Source organism: Papaver somniferum, unplaced genomic scaffold (assembly GCF_003573695.1).
Source record: "Papaver somniferum cultivar HN1 unplaced genomic scaffold, ASM357369v1 unplaced-scaffold_184, whole genome shotgun sequence".
Taxonomy (NCBI): Eukaryota; Viridiplantae; Streptophyta; class Magnoliopsida; order Ranunculales; family Papaveraceae; genus Papaver; species Papaver somniferum.
The window spans coordinates 18,334-32,715 of NW_020628152.1; the positions used below are offsets into that span (position 1 = coordinate 18,334).

Below are 14,382 nucleotides of genomic sequence, written 5' to 3' on the forward strand. Positions count from 1 at the left end.
TTGATCCCGAAGATATCTAAGCTCACTAGAGCTACCAGCTAGAAGGCGAAGGTTGTCTCAGGACTATGCAACCAAACAAGAACAAAAACAAAGATAAGGTAAAAAAAGAAATGAACCTATGGCTTTAGAGGACTCAGCAGCCAGAGCGGAATCAGCAGCTTTACGCCCGTCCTCAGCAATTTTAGTAGCATTTTTAACTCTCTCAAGATCCAACAGATAAGCCTCCAAGGATCTCTGAGTCTTTCCCAGATCATCCTCCAACGAAGATACCCTAGCAATAGAAGCAGCATCACTGGACGAAGGTTGTTGTGTGCTAACGAGGGCATATTCTTGACGAGCGCGCTCCAACAGAGCACTCAAGTGAGTACACTTAGCCCTATAGAACTTTATCAAGGTGCAGCCAACATCTATTTGCTTGCAAAGCTGCAAATGAAGGAGTATAAGAACAAATGAAAAATCAAAACAATTTGTGAAGCGGCAAGGTAGGAATCACTTACCGAGAACCCTGAGAGACGAGGAAGGAAATCAGCGTAGGTGTCCATTAAAGCCTCCATCTCTTGGATGGTACCCCTGCGGATTTCACCAAAGCTCTGGCTGGAGCAAAGGCAGTCCGGGTCAAAGAATAGATCCTTAGCTGCACGATATTGAGAAGACAACACATCCAACTACGAAGCTACCTCAAAAGAGTTATCCAGGCGATAACGATCAACCTTAGCAGAAAAAAGACCCTTCGAGTTCCGCAGAATGGCTTCAAGAATGGCATCATCAGAACTACCAAGGCTCAAGTTCTCAGGCAGCTTACCCTTGCTAGATTCAGCAACATCTCCATCAATCGCTTGAGAGCGAACATGGGGCACGACTACTGAGCCCTCACCACGACAAAGAGACGGCATGGTGGATGAGCTGGGAACTGCAGAAAAAGTGCGAGCAACACCTAAGTCCATATCACCAGCAGAAGGAAGATTACCCAGTACGGTCCAATCTGGTGATGAAGGTGGAGGTCCAACATCTTTGCTGACAGGGGCAGTGGAAACAGATTGAGCGCTGCCTAACGAGGTTGGCATAGTATTGAAGGAGAAATTGGCTAGTGAAATCATAACCTTCTTCTTCAGATGAGACTCTGAGATGCTAACCCTCACCACCAGGGTAAAAACCTTAGCAAACGAACCACTTGATTGAAGCGAAGTAGCAGGAGACGAAGGAAGACTCTTGGAAGCTACAACAAAAGCTCCAGTAATAGCCGAGACAACAGGCAATACTCCGTCAGGGGCAGAAAATGAGGGCACCTTTGGAGACAAAATAGGAGCTGGAGCTTGAACACTAACATGGTTAACAAATGGAGCATCACCACCAGCTACGAGGTTCTCGCCCTCCACTGAGCCAACACGGATGGGACTGAGTTTCTCCTTGGAAAAATCTTCCTTAATATCATCCAAATGAGGGCTGAGTCCAGTATCCTCAATGTCCTCCATATCTTCATCATACGGTACCTCCTCACCATCCTTGGGATCCTCATCCGATGCCTCAAGATCAATAACATCCTTCAACTTTCCCTTTCTCTTGGAGGAATGTGGAAAAACACATGCGCCAGCTAAGGATCATGGGAAAGATACTAAGAAACCTACAAATACAAAGGTATGGAAATGATCCGTACCTTCGCAGGTGTTGGCCTAGCTGTTTCACCCGAAGCCTTTCTTTTCCTAGTCCTGTTGGATACGGAATTACCAGCAGATCTCGGAGAAGTCCTAGAAGCAGAGCCTGGAGCAGTTCCAGCAGAAGAAACAGGGGCAGACTATAAAAGAAATCCATCAGAATATTAGATAAAGATATTAAATAAAAAGCCTTCAAACAGAAGCGAAGGTTACCTCAAGAGAAGCAGCAGGGTTGAAAACCCAAGGCTATACCCATCACACTTTTCAGGCAAGGAGAAAGCTACACGAGGGACGTTTGGATCAGCGGTAGTAAAACCATAGGCCCAAGGACCCACCACAAGAAGAGGAGTACGAGCCCAACGATCATCATGATCAAGACGGATGCGATCAGACTTAGGAAAAGGTAGCCTAGCAGAATAAGGGATGACAGTCAAACCAGTCTTATCGATCTCCTCCAACAGACGAAGGTTGTTAGCTTTCCTGATTTTCTTAGCAGTAACATGGATACGACGAGGGCCAACACTCCAAGGAAGAAGATTACTCTTCTGAATAGCATCAACGTACGTAGCATTGAAGTTTGCAGGGTATAATCCTCTTGCTTAGGCCTTCCATCAACAAAGGGGTTATAAAATTTCAAAGTAGTCTTTCCATTACTAGGGTACCAGCTCTCACGAAGGGCACGCCAGTAATTAACAGTGTACTGCTGTTTGAGGGTGAAAACAGAATCTGCTGGTTTTGGTAATTTCGTGTGATGTGGGTGAGAAACAAGTCAAAACCCTAAACAATGTACTGCAAGGGAGTACTTTAGATTCGAGAGATCAATCTGTACAAGTCCGGCCTAAACCAAGAAATGGCCGTTCCAGACTTGCTTTGGTCACAAAGTAGAGGAGAATGCTTTGTTTTGGGGAGGGAAGCGAAGAGAGTGTTGAGACCAGAATAGTTAATTCTGGAAGAGTAGTTGTTTTGAATTGTATCAGAAAGTGGAAAGCTAACAGATGGGAAGCTAGCAAATGTTTTCTGAGTGTTTTATGCTCCTGACCAGAACTTATTGTTCGGTGGAAATAGGTAATGCCTATTTATACAAGTCAAAGTGAAATGTACTCTGGTCTCATTAAGAAATGGAAAACGGGTGAGTAAATGGGAGGAGGTGGTAACCGGTAACTCTTGGAATTGATGTTCCATAAAATAAAGAATTTCACCATTACTCCCTGTATTTACTAACCGCCTCATCCTTATGACACTTTCTAATAACGAGCGTAGTGTACGCCGCACACTGTAAACCGCCAAACCAATACCTAATGAGCATCCCCCAGTTTGTGACATGTGTTGATGTCTCGAGTGTTTTCATAGAAAACATGTAGCATGTTGTTGTTATCTGGAAAGTTGAGCTTGGGAGACTTGCCGGCTCGGTGGTGACCTTCAACGGTCGATATTTTTCATCTTAAGAGGAAGGTAGACATTGATTATTGCAACCTTTCATTTTGTAGCCAGTGGCATGAAAGTATGATCAGTATGGCTTTAATATGGCCCAGTTTAGGAGCGGCCAAAAGTTAGGGTTTTGGCTTTGTTTAGGCGCGACCAAACTAGGGCCAAAGGCTGCCATGCGTTAACTGGTAACCATGGACGGCTAAGATCTGCATCTTAGATGAAAAAGTGGTTGTTGATTGTTGCAGGCCTTCGTTTTGGTAGCCGCATAGGGAAGGCCGGCATGGTATGGCGCGGAAAGGTGGTTGGCATGCCATTGGCACATGTGGCATGGCATGCCTTGGCGCGGTTTGGCATGGCCAAAACTAGGGTTTTGGGCCAAAGGGCGACCTTGGACGGATAGGATTTGCATCTAGGATGGAAGGGTGGCCGTTGATCGTCGCACGTCTTCGTTTTGGTATCCGCATGGGGAAGGACGACATGGTATGGCGCGGCAAGGTGGTTGGCATGCCATTGGCATATGTGGCATGGCATGCCTTGGCGCGGTTTGGCATGGCCAAAACTAGGGTTTTGGGCCAAAGGTTATCATGTGTTGTTTGGAGACCTTGGACGGCTAGGATTTGCATCTAGGATGGAAGGTTGGCCGTTGATCGTCGCACGCCTTCGTTTTGGTAGCCGCATAGGGAAGGCCGGCATGATGTGGCGAGGCAAGGTGGTTGGCATGCCATTGGCACATGTGGCATGGCATGCCTTGGCGCGGCCAAAACTAGGGTTTTGGGCCAAAGGTTACCATGCGTTGTTTGGCGACCTTGGACGGCTGGGATTTGTATCCAGAATAGAAGGGTGGCCGCTGATCATCGCACGCCTTCGTTTTGGTAGCCGCATAGGGAAGGCCGGTATGGTGTGGCGCGGCAAGGTGGTCGGCATGCCATTGGCACATGTGGCATTGCATGCCTTGGCGTGGCCGAAACTAGGGTTTTGGGACAAAGGTTACCATGCGTTATATGGCGACCTTGAACGGCTAGGATTTGCATCCAGGATGGAAGGGTGGTCGTTGATCTTTACACACCTTCATTTTGGTAGCCGCATAGGGAAGGCCGGCATGGTGGGTCCAAGGCCAATGGCACGGATGGCTTGGCATAGTGGGGCCAAGGGTTTGGTACGGACGGCTTGGCATGGTGGGGCCAATGCAAGGTGCGGTTGGCTTGGCAGTGTGGAGCCAAGGGTTTGGCATGTCATTAGCGCATGGTGCCGCTAGCATGGTTGGGGACAAGGGTTTGGCATGCCATTGGCGCATGGTGCGGCTAGCATGGTTGGGGCGAAGGCAAGGCAAGGCGTGGTTGTCTTGGCATGGTGGGGCCAAGGTTTTGGCATGCCATTGGCGCATGGTGCGGCTAGCATGGTTGGGGACAAGGCAAGGTGAGGTTGGCTTGGCATGGTGGGGCCAAGGATTTGGCATTCCATTGGTGCATGGTGCGGCTAGCATGGTTGGCATGCCTTAGCGCGGTAGACGTGGCTGGCATGGTTTGCCATTGGCACAGTGGTGCGGCTGGCATGGTTGGCATGCCATGGCGCGGAGATGTGACTGGCATGGTTTGCCATTGGCACAGTAGTGCGGATGGCATGGTTGGCATGCCTTGGCTCGGAGATGTGGCTGGCATGGTTTTCCATTGGCAAAGTGGTGCGGGTGGCATGGTTGGCATGCCTTGGCGCGGAGATGTGGCTGGCATGGTATTCCATTGGCACAGTGGTGTGGCTGGCATGGTTGGCATGCCTTGGCGCGGAGATGTGGTTGCCATGGTTTTCCATTGGTAAAGTGGTGCCGCTGGCATGGTTGGCATTCCTTGGCGCGGAGATGTGGCTAGCATGGTTTGCCATTGGCACAGTGGTGCGGCTGGCATGGTTGGCGTGCCTTGTCACGGAGATGTGGATGGAATGGTTTTCCATTGGCACAGTGGTGCGGCTGGCATGGTTGGCATGCCTTGGCGCGGTAGCATGAGAATTAGGGTTTGGTATGCACGAAGATGATGTCAGTCAATACTAAGGGCTCTGCCGTGGAACATGACACATGTATAAAAAAAGGTACCCTGGTAATTCTTACGTAGTTATGTTGAATGATTTAATAAATGCGCTAGTGGTTGTAGTGACGTCATGTCAGATGTAAGGTTTTACGATTTTAACCCTAAGCTAAAAAACACCATCAACATTAAGTCCTCTGCATAGCTCGGAACAGGAGCATTGTTGCGAGGTAAGCATAAGATGGTGACAGTCCAGGACAAAATAAAAATGGCAAGTCATGAAAAGATGGTCAGGAAGACCCGACTAACCTTTTTCGAGAGGTAAGGAGAATTCATGATTCTTGTGTTGGAGGCCTTGCGTAAATTATACTCGTGGTGTTGCTGGATAGACCTTGAAATGGTAGAGGAGGTTGCTGGTTGAGATGCAGCCTGTCGGCTTGGCTTGGTCACGCGTCATCTTGGCTGGGCTAGAGAACGCGGAGGTGCTGGATTAGCGAGTTGTCGGTGTTGGTGCGGCTTGAGCGGATCCGCTGGCGTTGATCGGATTGGAATGGGAGCCGCATGTATTGGTCGGCTTGGAATGGGAGCCGCAGGCGTTGGTCGGCTTGGAATGGGAGCCGCAGGCGTTGGTCGTCTTGAAATGGAGCTGCTTGCGTTGCTCGGATTGATGTGGAGCTAGCTTGAGTTCCTTGGAAGGATGACGATTGGCTTCAGTTCCGTGGAAGGATGACGTCCGGCTTCTGTTTCATGGGATGATTGCAACTTTGTCTAAATTAGGGTTTGGCATGCCGAAACCCTAATTAGCGCCCTTTACTAGAATCGATGTAGAATTCTCGTACGAACTCGGATTTTTACGGTCCCCCCTCCATTCAGAACGGAAAAGAATTTCCTATCTCTCTAAGAGGGAATATTTAGGTTTTGAGCTCGTTCGGGAGGTGAAAACAGATCTACAGTAAAATTCAGGAAGAATTGCGGGCCCGTGGAATCATGGCAGCTTGCTTTGGGAAGATAACAACTTGCTTCAGTTCCATGGGAAGGTGACGACTGGCTTCGGGAAGGTAACAACTTGCTTCAGTTCCCTGGGAAGGTGACGACAGGCTTCGGGAAGGTAACAACTTGCTTCAGTTCCCTGGGAAGGTGACGACTGGCTTCAGAAAGATAACAACTTGCTTCAGTTCCCTGGGAAGGTGACGACTGGCTACGGGAAGGTAACAACTTGCTTCAGATTTTAGCATGTTGCAACCCTAATTAGCGCCCCTTACTAGAATCGCTGTAGAATTCTCGTACGAACTCGGATTTTGACAGTCCGCCCCTCCATTCTAAACGGAAAGGAATTTCCTATCTTCTTACGAGGGAATATTTAGGTTTTGAGCTCGTTCGGGATGTGAAAAAAGCTCGACAGTAAAATTCAGGAAGAACTCAAGAGGGATGTTGCGGGCCCGAGGTGGCATAGTCGCGCCCAGTCATCCGTTTCATGGAGCAAGAAGGAATCTTTATTTTTTTCAAACTCTAGAAACTCCTTCCGTATGAAAAGAGATATTGACCATCTTCTGTTTTCTGTTGCTCGTTCAGATCCGTGCTTTCCTCTGCAGTGTCTCTTCAGTGGATTCCAAAATTTATCAAACTCCATTGCATTCTTGGGACGGATGGATGTGGTTGCGTTTTCGGTCCATCCTTGATTTTAGGTTGTTCAGTGCCTGGAACCTCTGATCGTGATGACAATATGTTGTGGATGCTTGTTTTGGTCGAAATCTTCCGGAGACACTTGATGAAATAGATGAGTTGGGAGATGTTTCGTTGGCGATGTGCTACTATCAAGTCTTTAAGGACTTGGTTCCAAGTGGCATCCTTCGAACCATCTTCCGAATCTTGGACTATCGTGTGGAATGGGATGTGGTGAGCAGTCCCCAGTTATGTTTCTGTTAGATCTGATGGCTTGGTCGAATATGTCAATGTATCTTTGTGGCGTGCATTTGGATTCTTCAGTGCACATGTACGGCTTCATGTTGAGAAATTCCTGCGGCTCGTAAAAATTCGACAGTGATGATGTTGAAATCAGAAATAACCTGGTTGAGGGAGTGAAAACGTCCCATGTTGGTAGTCCCCATGTGTAGCCTACTTTCATTGCATCGCCTTGAATCCATGTCCAAGGGATTTCATATAAGCTTATCATACTCTTCTGGATGTGACGCTAGGGTGATCAGAATATCACATGATGAAATATCCTGGATAGTGAAGTGGTAGTAATGATAGAGTTATGTTGTTTATCATGGCTCCCTCTGTTTATTCAAGAAAATGTTTCAGCCGCGTCTCTGGAGTTATCTCATGAGTCTTTGATGGTCGTCGGGATGGACTGCGATGAGCAGTCCCCAGTCGAATTTTTCTTCAGTTTCTGAAGTTGTTTTCCTCTGAGAAGGCTTGGGATCCTTCGTGGCCTTGTAAAGTGTTGAAGGCGTCTTCTGGACAGATAGGTGATGATTTAATTGCGCAGCACCCTTGAAGAGTAGATGACCTTGTTGTGGCTATGACCTTTTAGATAAACGTGTCTTCTGAGCTTTGACAGTGAAGGGATTCCGTGTATATCCTCAGTCCCCAAGTATGGTTTACATGTTTCCATCTTGTATGGTCAGTGGGTTGACCATGATAAAGACATCACCATTGTGCGTTCATACTAGTGATTTTGTTACTTCTTCCACGTGGAACTTAAAATATGGAGGAGTACAAGTTACTTTTTTAGTGATTGCTGCCGTGGTGAAGCTCTGGATGGTATCAATAAATGAGCGTCAACAGTTCTTGGTGGCAGATGTAATCAAAAGAGACTACAATGTCGTGGTAACAAAGTAGGTTGGCTGGAATTGTATGGGCATCCATGGAAGTAAAAGGATTGGTTGGACGCGTAAGCCATCAAACTGTCCATGATCACGAGTTTTGGCGAGATGGATCAAAAGGCGGTCATGACTATGAAGGTTGGCTGGCTGTGATCATGATACTTGATATGGGGAGCGTGGTGGTATGACCCTTTGCAGGAAGAAACGGCGTTGAAGCAGCTTCGACTCTCGGAAAGGATGTTGAAACTTAAGGAGCCAAATGCTGAAGCTTTGGATTCTGGAGCAGCTTATGGAGAGAACGCTGAATCGGAGCGGCTGCTTGAGGGAGCGTTGAAGCGGAGGGGGTGTCGGAGCGAAAGTTGAAGCGGATCCGCTGCTGGAGGACGTTGAAGTGAAGCGGTTGTTGGAGCGAACGTTGAAGCGGAGTGGCTACGTTAATCAGTGTGCTGTCAAACTGGACACCCTTCAAGCGAACAATGATTAGGAGTCCCCAGTTCCATCTATCAATCGTGCTTTCCAGGAGAGGTTGGGGTTTGGGAACGGCTTCTCTGGTTGGAAACAGCTGCTTCCCTGATGCAGTGCGGTTGAGGGCTGCGAATATGTCTTGACCATGCGCCTACAGAATCTCACATAAGTGTTTCATCATAGACTGCACAATTTTGTGGGCGAAGTCCCCGAAAATCATGCAGCTCCTGACAGGAAGAGAGTCTTTGTGAACTCAAGAGGGTTGCTGATTTTCTTTGCTTCGATTTTGGAGAAGTCGTTCCTGATCTTTACGCGTGATGAAATTAGATTGCTGATTCCCTTCTACTGGGCGTTCAAAAGGCAACGCTAGAAGGATGCAAGCTCCTAGCGCTTGGAAGATACAAGTTGTTAGCGCTGGAAAGATGCAAGCTGCTGTAAAGATGCAAGCTGTTAGCGCTGGAAAGGATGCAAGCTGCTGGCGCTGGAAAGACGCAAGATGTTAGTGGTGGAAGGATGCAAGCTGCTGGCACTGGAAAGATGCAAGCTGTTAGTGATGGATCGGCTTGGAATGGGCGCTGGCTTGGAGTGGACGCTAGCTTGGATTTGGTATGGTGTGGACTGTTGGCTGGGCATGGCGCGGACTGTTGGCTTGGCACGGCGCTGTCTTGGAGTAGCGCGGACTTGCTCTTACGGTCCCAGTTGCCTCTTTCCATACGTAGCTCAAATAGGAAATCATTTCCGTATTCAAATTCCAAAAGTGTTATGCGTATGAAAGGGGTTGGCTCTCTTTTTTATCTCGTATCTTTGTTCTCACGTCCTGGTGTTAGCGGTAGCAATAAAATGGGCAAGTGTATTCCAACTATGTACTCTAGTGTTTCTTTTTAAATTTGTTTTCTTGGTTTAGGGAAAATCCTAGACATAGGTATGACTTCCATGAATCTGTAGAAATATTATTCTTTTCTTCGAATATCACTGTAGTAGCGTCGGCTACCTCATGAATAGTGATTGGTAGTCGTTATTATGCAAAGTAGGTACGTACGGGTAGGTGACTGATTCCACGAGGAACTGGGCGTTATGGTTTCTCTGAGATCCAAAAGTTGCAGGCCAAGGTGACCGAAGGTCCTTATGCGGACGTGGTCAAACAACAAGAAGCGGAGGTTGAAAGGCTGTCCAAAGAGTTGGAGCTGAAACAAGTGGTCCTCCGAATGACGAAGGACACATTCTTCGAGAAGAGCTAAACACCGTTGAATGGCTTCCTTTGAATGCACTTCTGTCTTCTGAAATTCTTCTGTTTCGTTTTTTTTTTTTGAAAGGCAAATAAAACACCTGGCTTTATGGTTTTGATTTTCTGCATTTTTGGGTTGATAGACAAGTGTTACATATGAGGGTTTTGGATTATTATTCGGGATGAACTGTTTTAGGATGATGTCGTTTTTGGTTATGATTGTAAGTGGTACAAACATCTCAGGGAAGATATGGAACCGTGAACGTTACGTGTGGATAGATGACATGGGATGAAACATAACATGGCTATCGGTTTTATCATTCCCGTGAAAACTTGAAATAGTAAATCATGTATTTTGTCTAGGCAAGACTTACTCGGTTTTTTGGATCTACTAACAAAAAATGAGTCAGGTGCAAGTCCGAGTTTTGTGAGAATCACCGCAATTATGGAAAGTCCCCAGTCGTCCCTGAGTCACTTGATAATCGAGTCGTCAATCCTTGGGCGGATCGTTTTCTTTTAACCTCTGGCAAGTCTCCAGTCGCCCCTTGCCGTGTCATGACTGGTAATCGGGTCGTCTGGTAACTGAGTCGTTGATCCCTGAGCGTATCGTATCGGGTCGTATGGTAGCTGAGTCATCGATTGATAGACACATTTTTATGTCCGATTTTTCTCGATTCTAAATATTGTTAGGGCTAATTTTTGTACTTATTATGGTGTTTTATTTATTTGTAGGTATTTTTGGCCAATAAATATTTTTGGAAAAAATTGGCTCCAAAAGTTGTCGGAAAGCACCCGGAGGACACTTGCTATTCGGACTCTCACTTTGGATAAGGGGTAACCTAATCACTAAGGGGCATCCCATTTCCAGACAGCTGCTAATCGCACCCCTACCCTGGATAAGGGGCAACCATCTTTAACATTTGAAATTCAAAAGGCGGGAAAGTAGATACAGTTCTGGCAGATTTAGGGTTCTTGATTTGAAGGAGTTTGAGGTCGATTAAACCTCTGATTTTCATAGGATAGACTCCTTATGGGTCTAGGAATCTGATATGGGTGTTGAAATCGATCAGACTGGGCTCAATCGACGGATCTTTATCACAACAGAAAATATGGAAAGTCACGTGTGTGACCTGTTTTAGGGAATTTTAGAGAGATTAAAGTGCTGTAAACCTTCCCAAAGATTTGTATCTATCTAAGGAAGAGTTTAGAATAAAAAGGAAAGCTCAGAAACGCGTAGAAACTCTAAAACAAGAAATTGCCGCAACTTTGCCGTGAAGAGAAGGAAAGAGATTTTGGAAGATTTGGGAGAGATTTAATCGGTATTTTTGATATAAATAGATTGTTTGGGTCATATAGAAGGCGTGTCGAGAGTTTGGGGACCTAAGGAGAGCCAGAGAAGAAGAAATCAGAGCTTTACCAAACTCTATTTCTGTTGTTGTTGTTGCTGCTGCTGAAGAGGAAGAACGCGAAGAACATTGACGCACGGGAAACAGTCGCAGAACAGTGTCGTTGTTTAACAGCTGAAGAACATTAAGCTGTGCAGGACAGTCGTATTCTAGGGTCTTAAATTTTTGATCCTGTAACAGTTGATTAGTAACGTATATCTTCAGTATTGCAACACCAACTGTAACAGTGACTTCTGTAACATCTATACACCATTGCAGATCTGCTGTTTTATATATTTTCTTCAATAAAACCACCTTTTGAGCCATGATTTATTATTTTGAACCTGTTTTTGATATGAGGAGCTAAACCCCATTGCTGAGGTGATAGAGGAAGCTATTTTTCCAACAAAAAGCGGTACAATCTATTTAATTTAATTTATTACAATTATTATTATGATTATTTTCCTTGGACTATTATTGAATATGATTTTTATTTGAGTGATTGTGATCTACTTTGATGGAGTGTGCTTAGTTTATAGACTCTTGATGCTTCATGCTTGGTATTTACAATTATTGCTTTTGAAAATCTACTTGTTGCAATAGTAAGAATCAAATTGAACAAGAAAATTGCATGAATATAAATATTGGATTAAATCACTTTGAATTTGAAAAATAGTGGAATCTTAGCCTCAGTGTTCTTTTAATATTGATATCAACTTTGATTGAGTTTGCTATAATTTTTAGTGAGTTTTCTATTTTAATATTAGAATTTAAGTCTAATTAATATCCTTCACAAGTCTGAGAATCGAACCACTTTTACCTTAAGTCTAATTAATATCCTTCACAAGTCTGAGAATCGAACCACTTTTACCACTATCTACAAATCACAGTAATTTTTGGCGCCGCCGACGCGGACTTGTTTTTAGGGTTTTAGATTTATTTTATTTTTATTTTATTTTTTTTATTTATTTTTATTTATTTTTATTTATTTTTTTGTCTTTTTTATGTTTTTGGGTATTTATCTTGTGTATACAGGTTGTGGATCATAAAGAAAATTGAGCCAAAGAGTTTGGTGATTTCATAAAGACTTGGAGCTAAAGATTAAAGCAAAAAGAACACAAAGAAAACAATTTTATTTTAGACAATTTTAGTTTAGGGTTTGTTTATTTTCTTTTAAAAAAAAAAACTGTATTAGGGTTTATTATTTTTGTATTTTTTTTTTTTGGACTTTTGGACTTTGGGACATTACCCTACGGAATGGTACTTTAAATATAAACTGTTTACAGAGAAGGAGGACAATTACGATATTGTCTCTGCACCTTGGGTTCGTACACTAGACATCGGAGTCAGTGGCCCGAGTCGACTACAACCGATTCATCCCCCGTCTGGAACGGGAGGTAAGATTCTAAACACTCACGAATCCCCTGTCAGCGAGTTACTGGACTCCTTCGTATGCATATATGTTGAGGACTGAATACAAACATTTATTTTTCTAGTAAAGGGCAAGGACTGGCCATACAAGATAAGGGTTCGGATTTCATCACCATTCTCTTCTTTCCCGCTTTAGGAACACGTAACCTACGCGAACTTAAGCCTAAAATTTTGATTAGAACGAGACCGATAGGGTAACGAGCTTAATAGGAAAGTCATTCAAAAAATATTGGTTACTCTTTTAAGCATACTTCGAAGTTCTTGACGGTTTCTGTAAGTTGAATGCGTGACTGCGCCGCCTTGTAATACCGGTGAGGCCTTGGGTATCAAAGCTCCACCGATCTTCCCTCGCCTCTATTCAACTTACGTTAACTCGGATTGATTCCATAGGGGTTTGCTTAAATTGTAACGAATTCCCGTTCGAAGGATTAGAAGATGGTCTAGAAACAATCTAAGTGAAGCCATCATGCTTTTTGTTTGCTAGAATCAATAGGTTTGATTTGATTGAGTCGGCCTTGATCTGTGTTTGCTTACCCTTCCATTTAGAAAATTCTATTGTATGCCTGAACGTAAAAGAGACGCACTAGGTAGATTTTTTAAAGAGAAACCTAGTAGTTCGAAGCGTCTTGATTACCTTAATCTAGAAAGTCCGACTTTTGAAGAGTCTGTTTTTGAACGTCTTTTGACTGAGGAGAGAATCCCTGTTGCTCCGATAGCGCCAGAAATGGCAATTTTGAAAGCTTTGTTGAATCCAACTAGGACTACTCGTCCTTCGTGTATTAAGTTAGCTGAAACGGAGGCACCCTATGAACTGAAACCTGGGACCTTACAGATGCTCCCAATCTTTTTAGGGAAAGAAAATGAAAACCCTTATTACCATGTTAGGGATTTTGAGTAAATTTGTAGTACTCTAAGAATTAGAGGCTTAGATGATGATGCTTCGAAACTTAGGTTATTCCTATTTTCCCTGAAAGATAAGGCCAAGTCGTGGCTCTATAGTTTGGACTCCGAGTCAATTGAGACATATGAACAGCTTACATCTGCCTTTTTCAATAAGTTTTTCCCTAGGCACAAAACATCGTCTATTAGGACGCAAATATGCACATTTTCACAACAAGAGGGAGAATCTTTATATAGGTATTTGGAAAGGTTAAATGATTTATTATCCCAGTGTCCTCATCATGGTTTATAAAAGGTTAGGCTAGTTCAGATCCTTTATAAGGGTTTAGATTATTCCACAACGACCATGGTTGAGTCTCTCTGCACTGGTGGATTTGAAAACCAAACTGTTGATGCGGCGATGGAATTTTTTAATGAAATCGCCGAAAAAACCCAGCAATGGGAAAATAGTAGGGAACCCCAGAAAACAATTCTTTTAAGTAGAGGAAACGTTAATAGGGTAGAAGGAGGCTATGAATCAGATGCCAAAATTGCTGCTATAGCAAAAAGGTTAGAATCCTTAGAAGTGGGCCAGACTAGTGGTAGAGTGGAGCCTTTTTGGGAAGGCCAGAATATTGAAGAGCATGCCAATGCTCTTTATAATAACACTAGATTTGATAACCGTCAAAAGATTGACCCATATTCAGAAACCTATAATCCTGGTTGGAGAAACCATCCGAACCTTTCGTGGTCTAAGGGCCAAAGTCAAGGTCAGTTTAGTAATTCTAATGCTCCCCCAGGTTTTGGCTATACTAAGAATCCTTCAGGACTAGCTCAGTTTCAGAATCAGTCAGATAAGAAAATCCTAAGTTTAGAGGAATCTCTCGCCTTGTTAACTCAGCAAACTGCAAAATTTCAGTTATCCGTAGAACAGAGTCTACAAGCTAGTAACAGGATAGGACAAGAAAATAGTCAGGCTATTTCCGAGTTAAAAACCCAGGTTGGTCTGATAAGTGATTCTTTGAGAGAAAAAGGTAAGTTTCCTAGTCAAACACAACCCAACCCTAGAGGAGT

At 44.4% G+C, this 14,382-nt stretch overlaps 1 pseudogene; it reads right to left on the minus strand.

Annotated features, from left to right (window-relative positions):
• Window positions 1-13,517: 13,517 nt before the first annotated feature.
• LOC113338176 lies at window positions 13,518-13,617 on the minus strand (annotated as a pseudogene).
• Window positions 13,618-14,382: the final 765 nt, after the last annotated feature.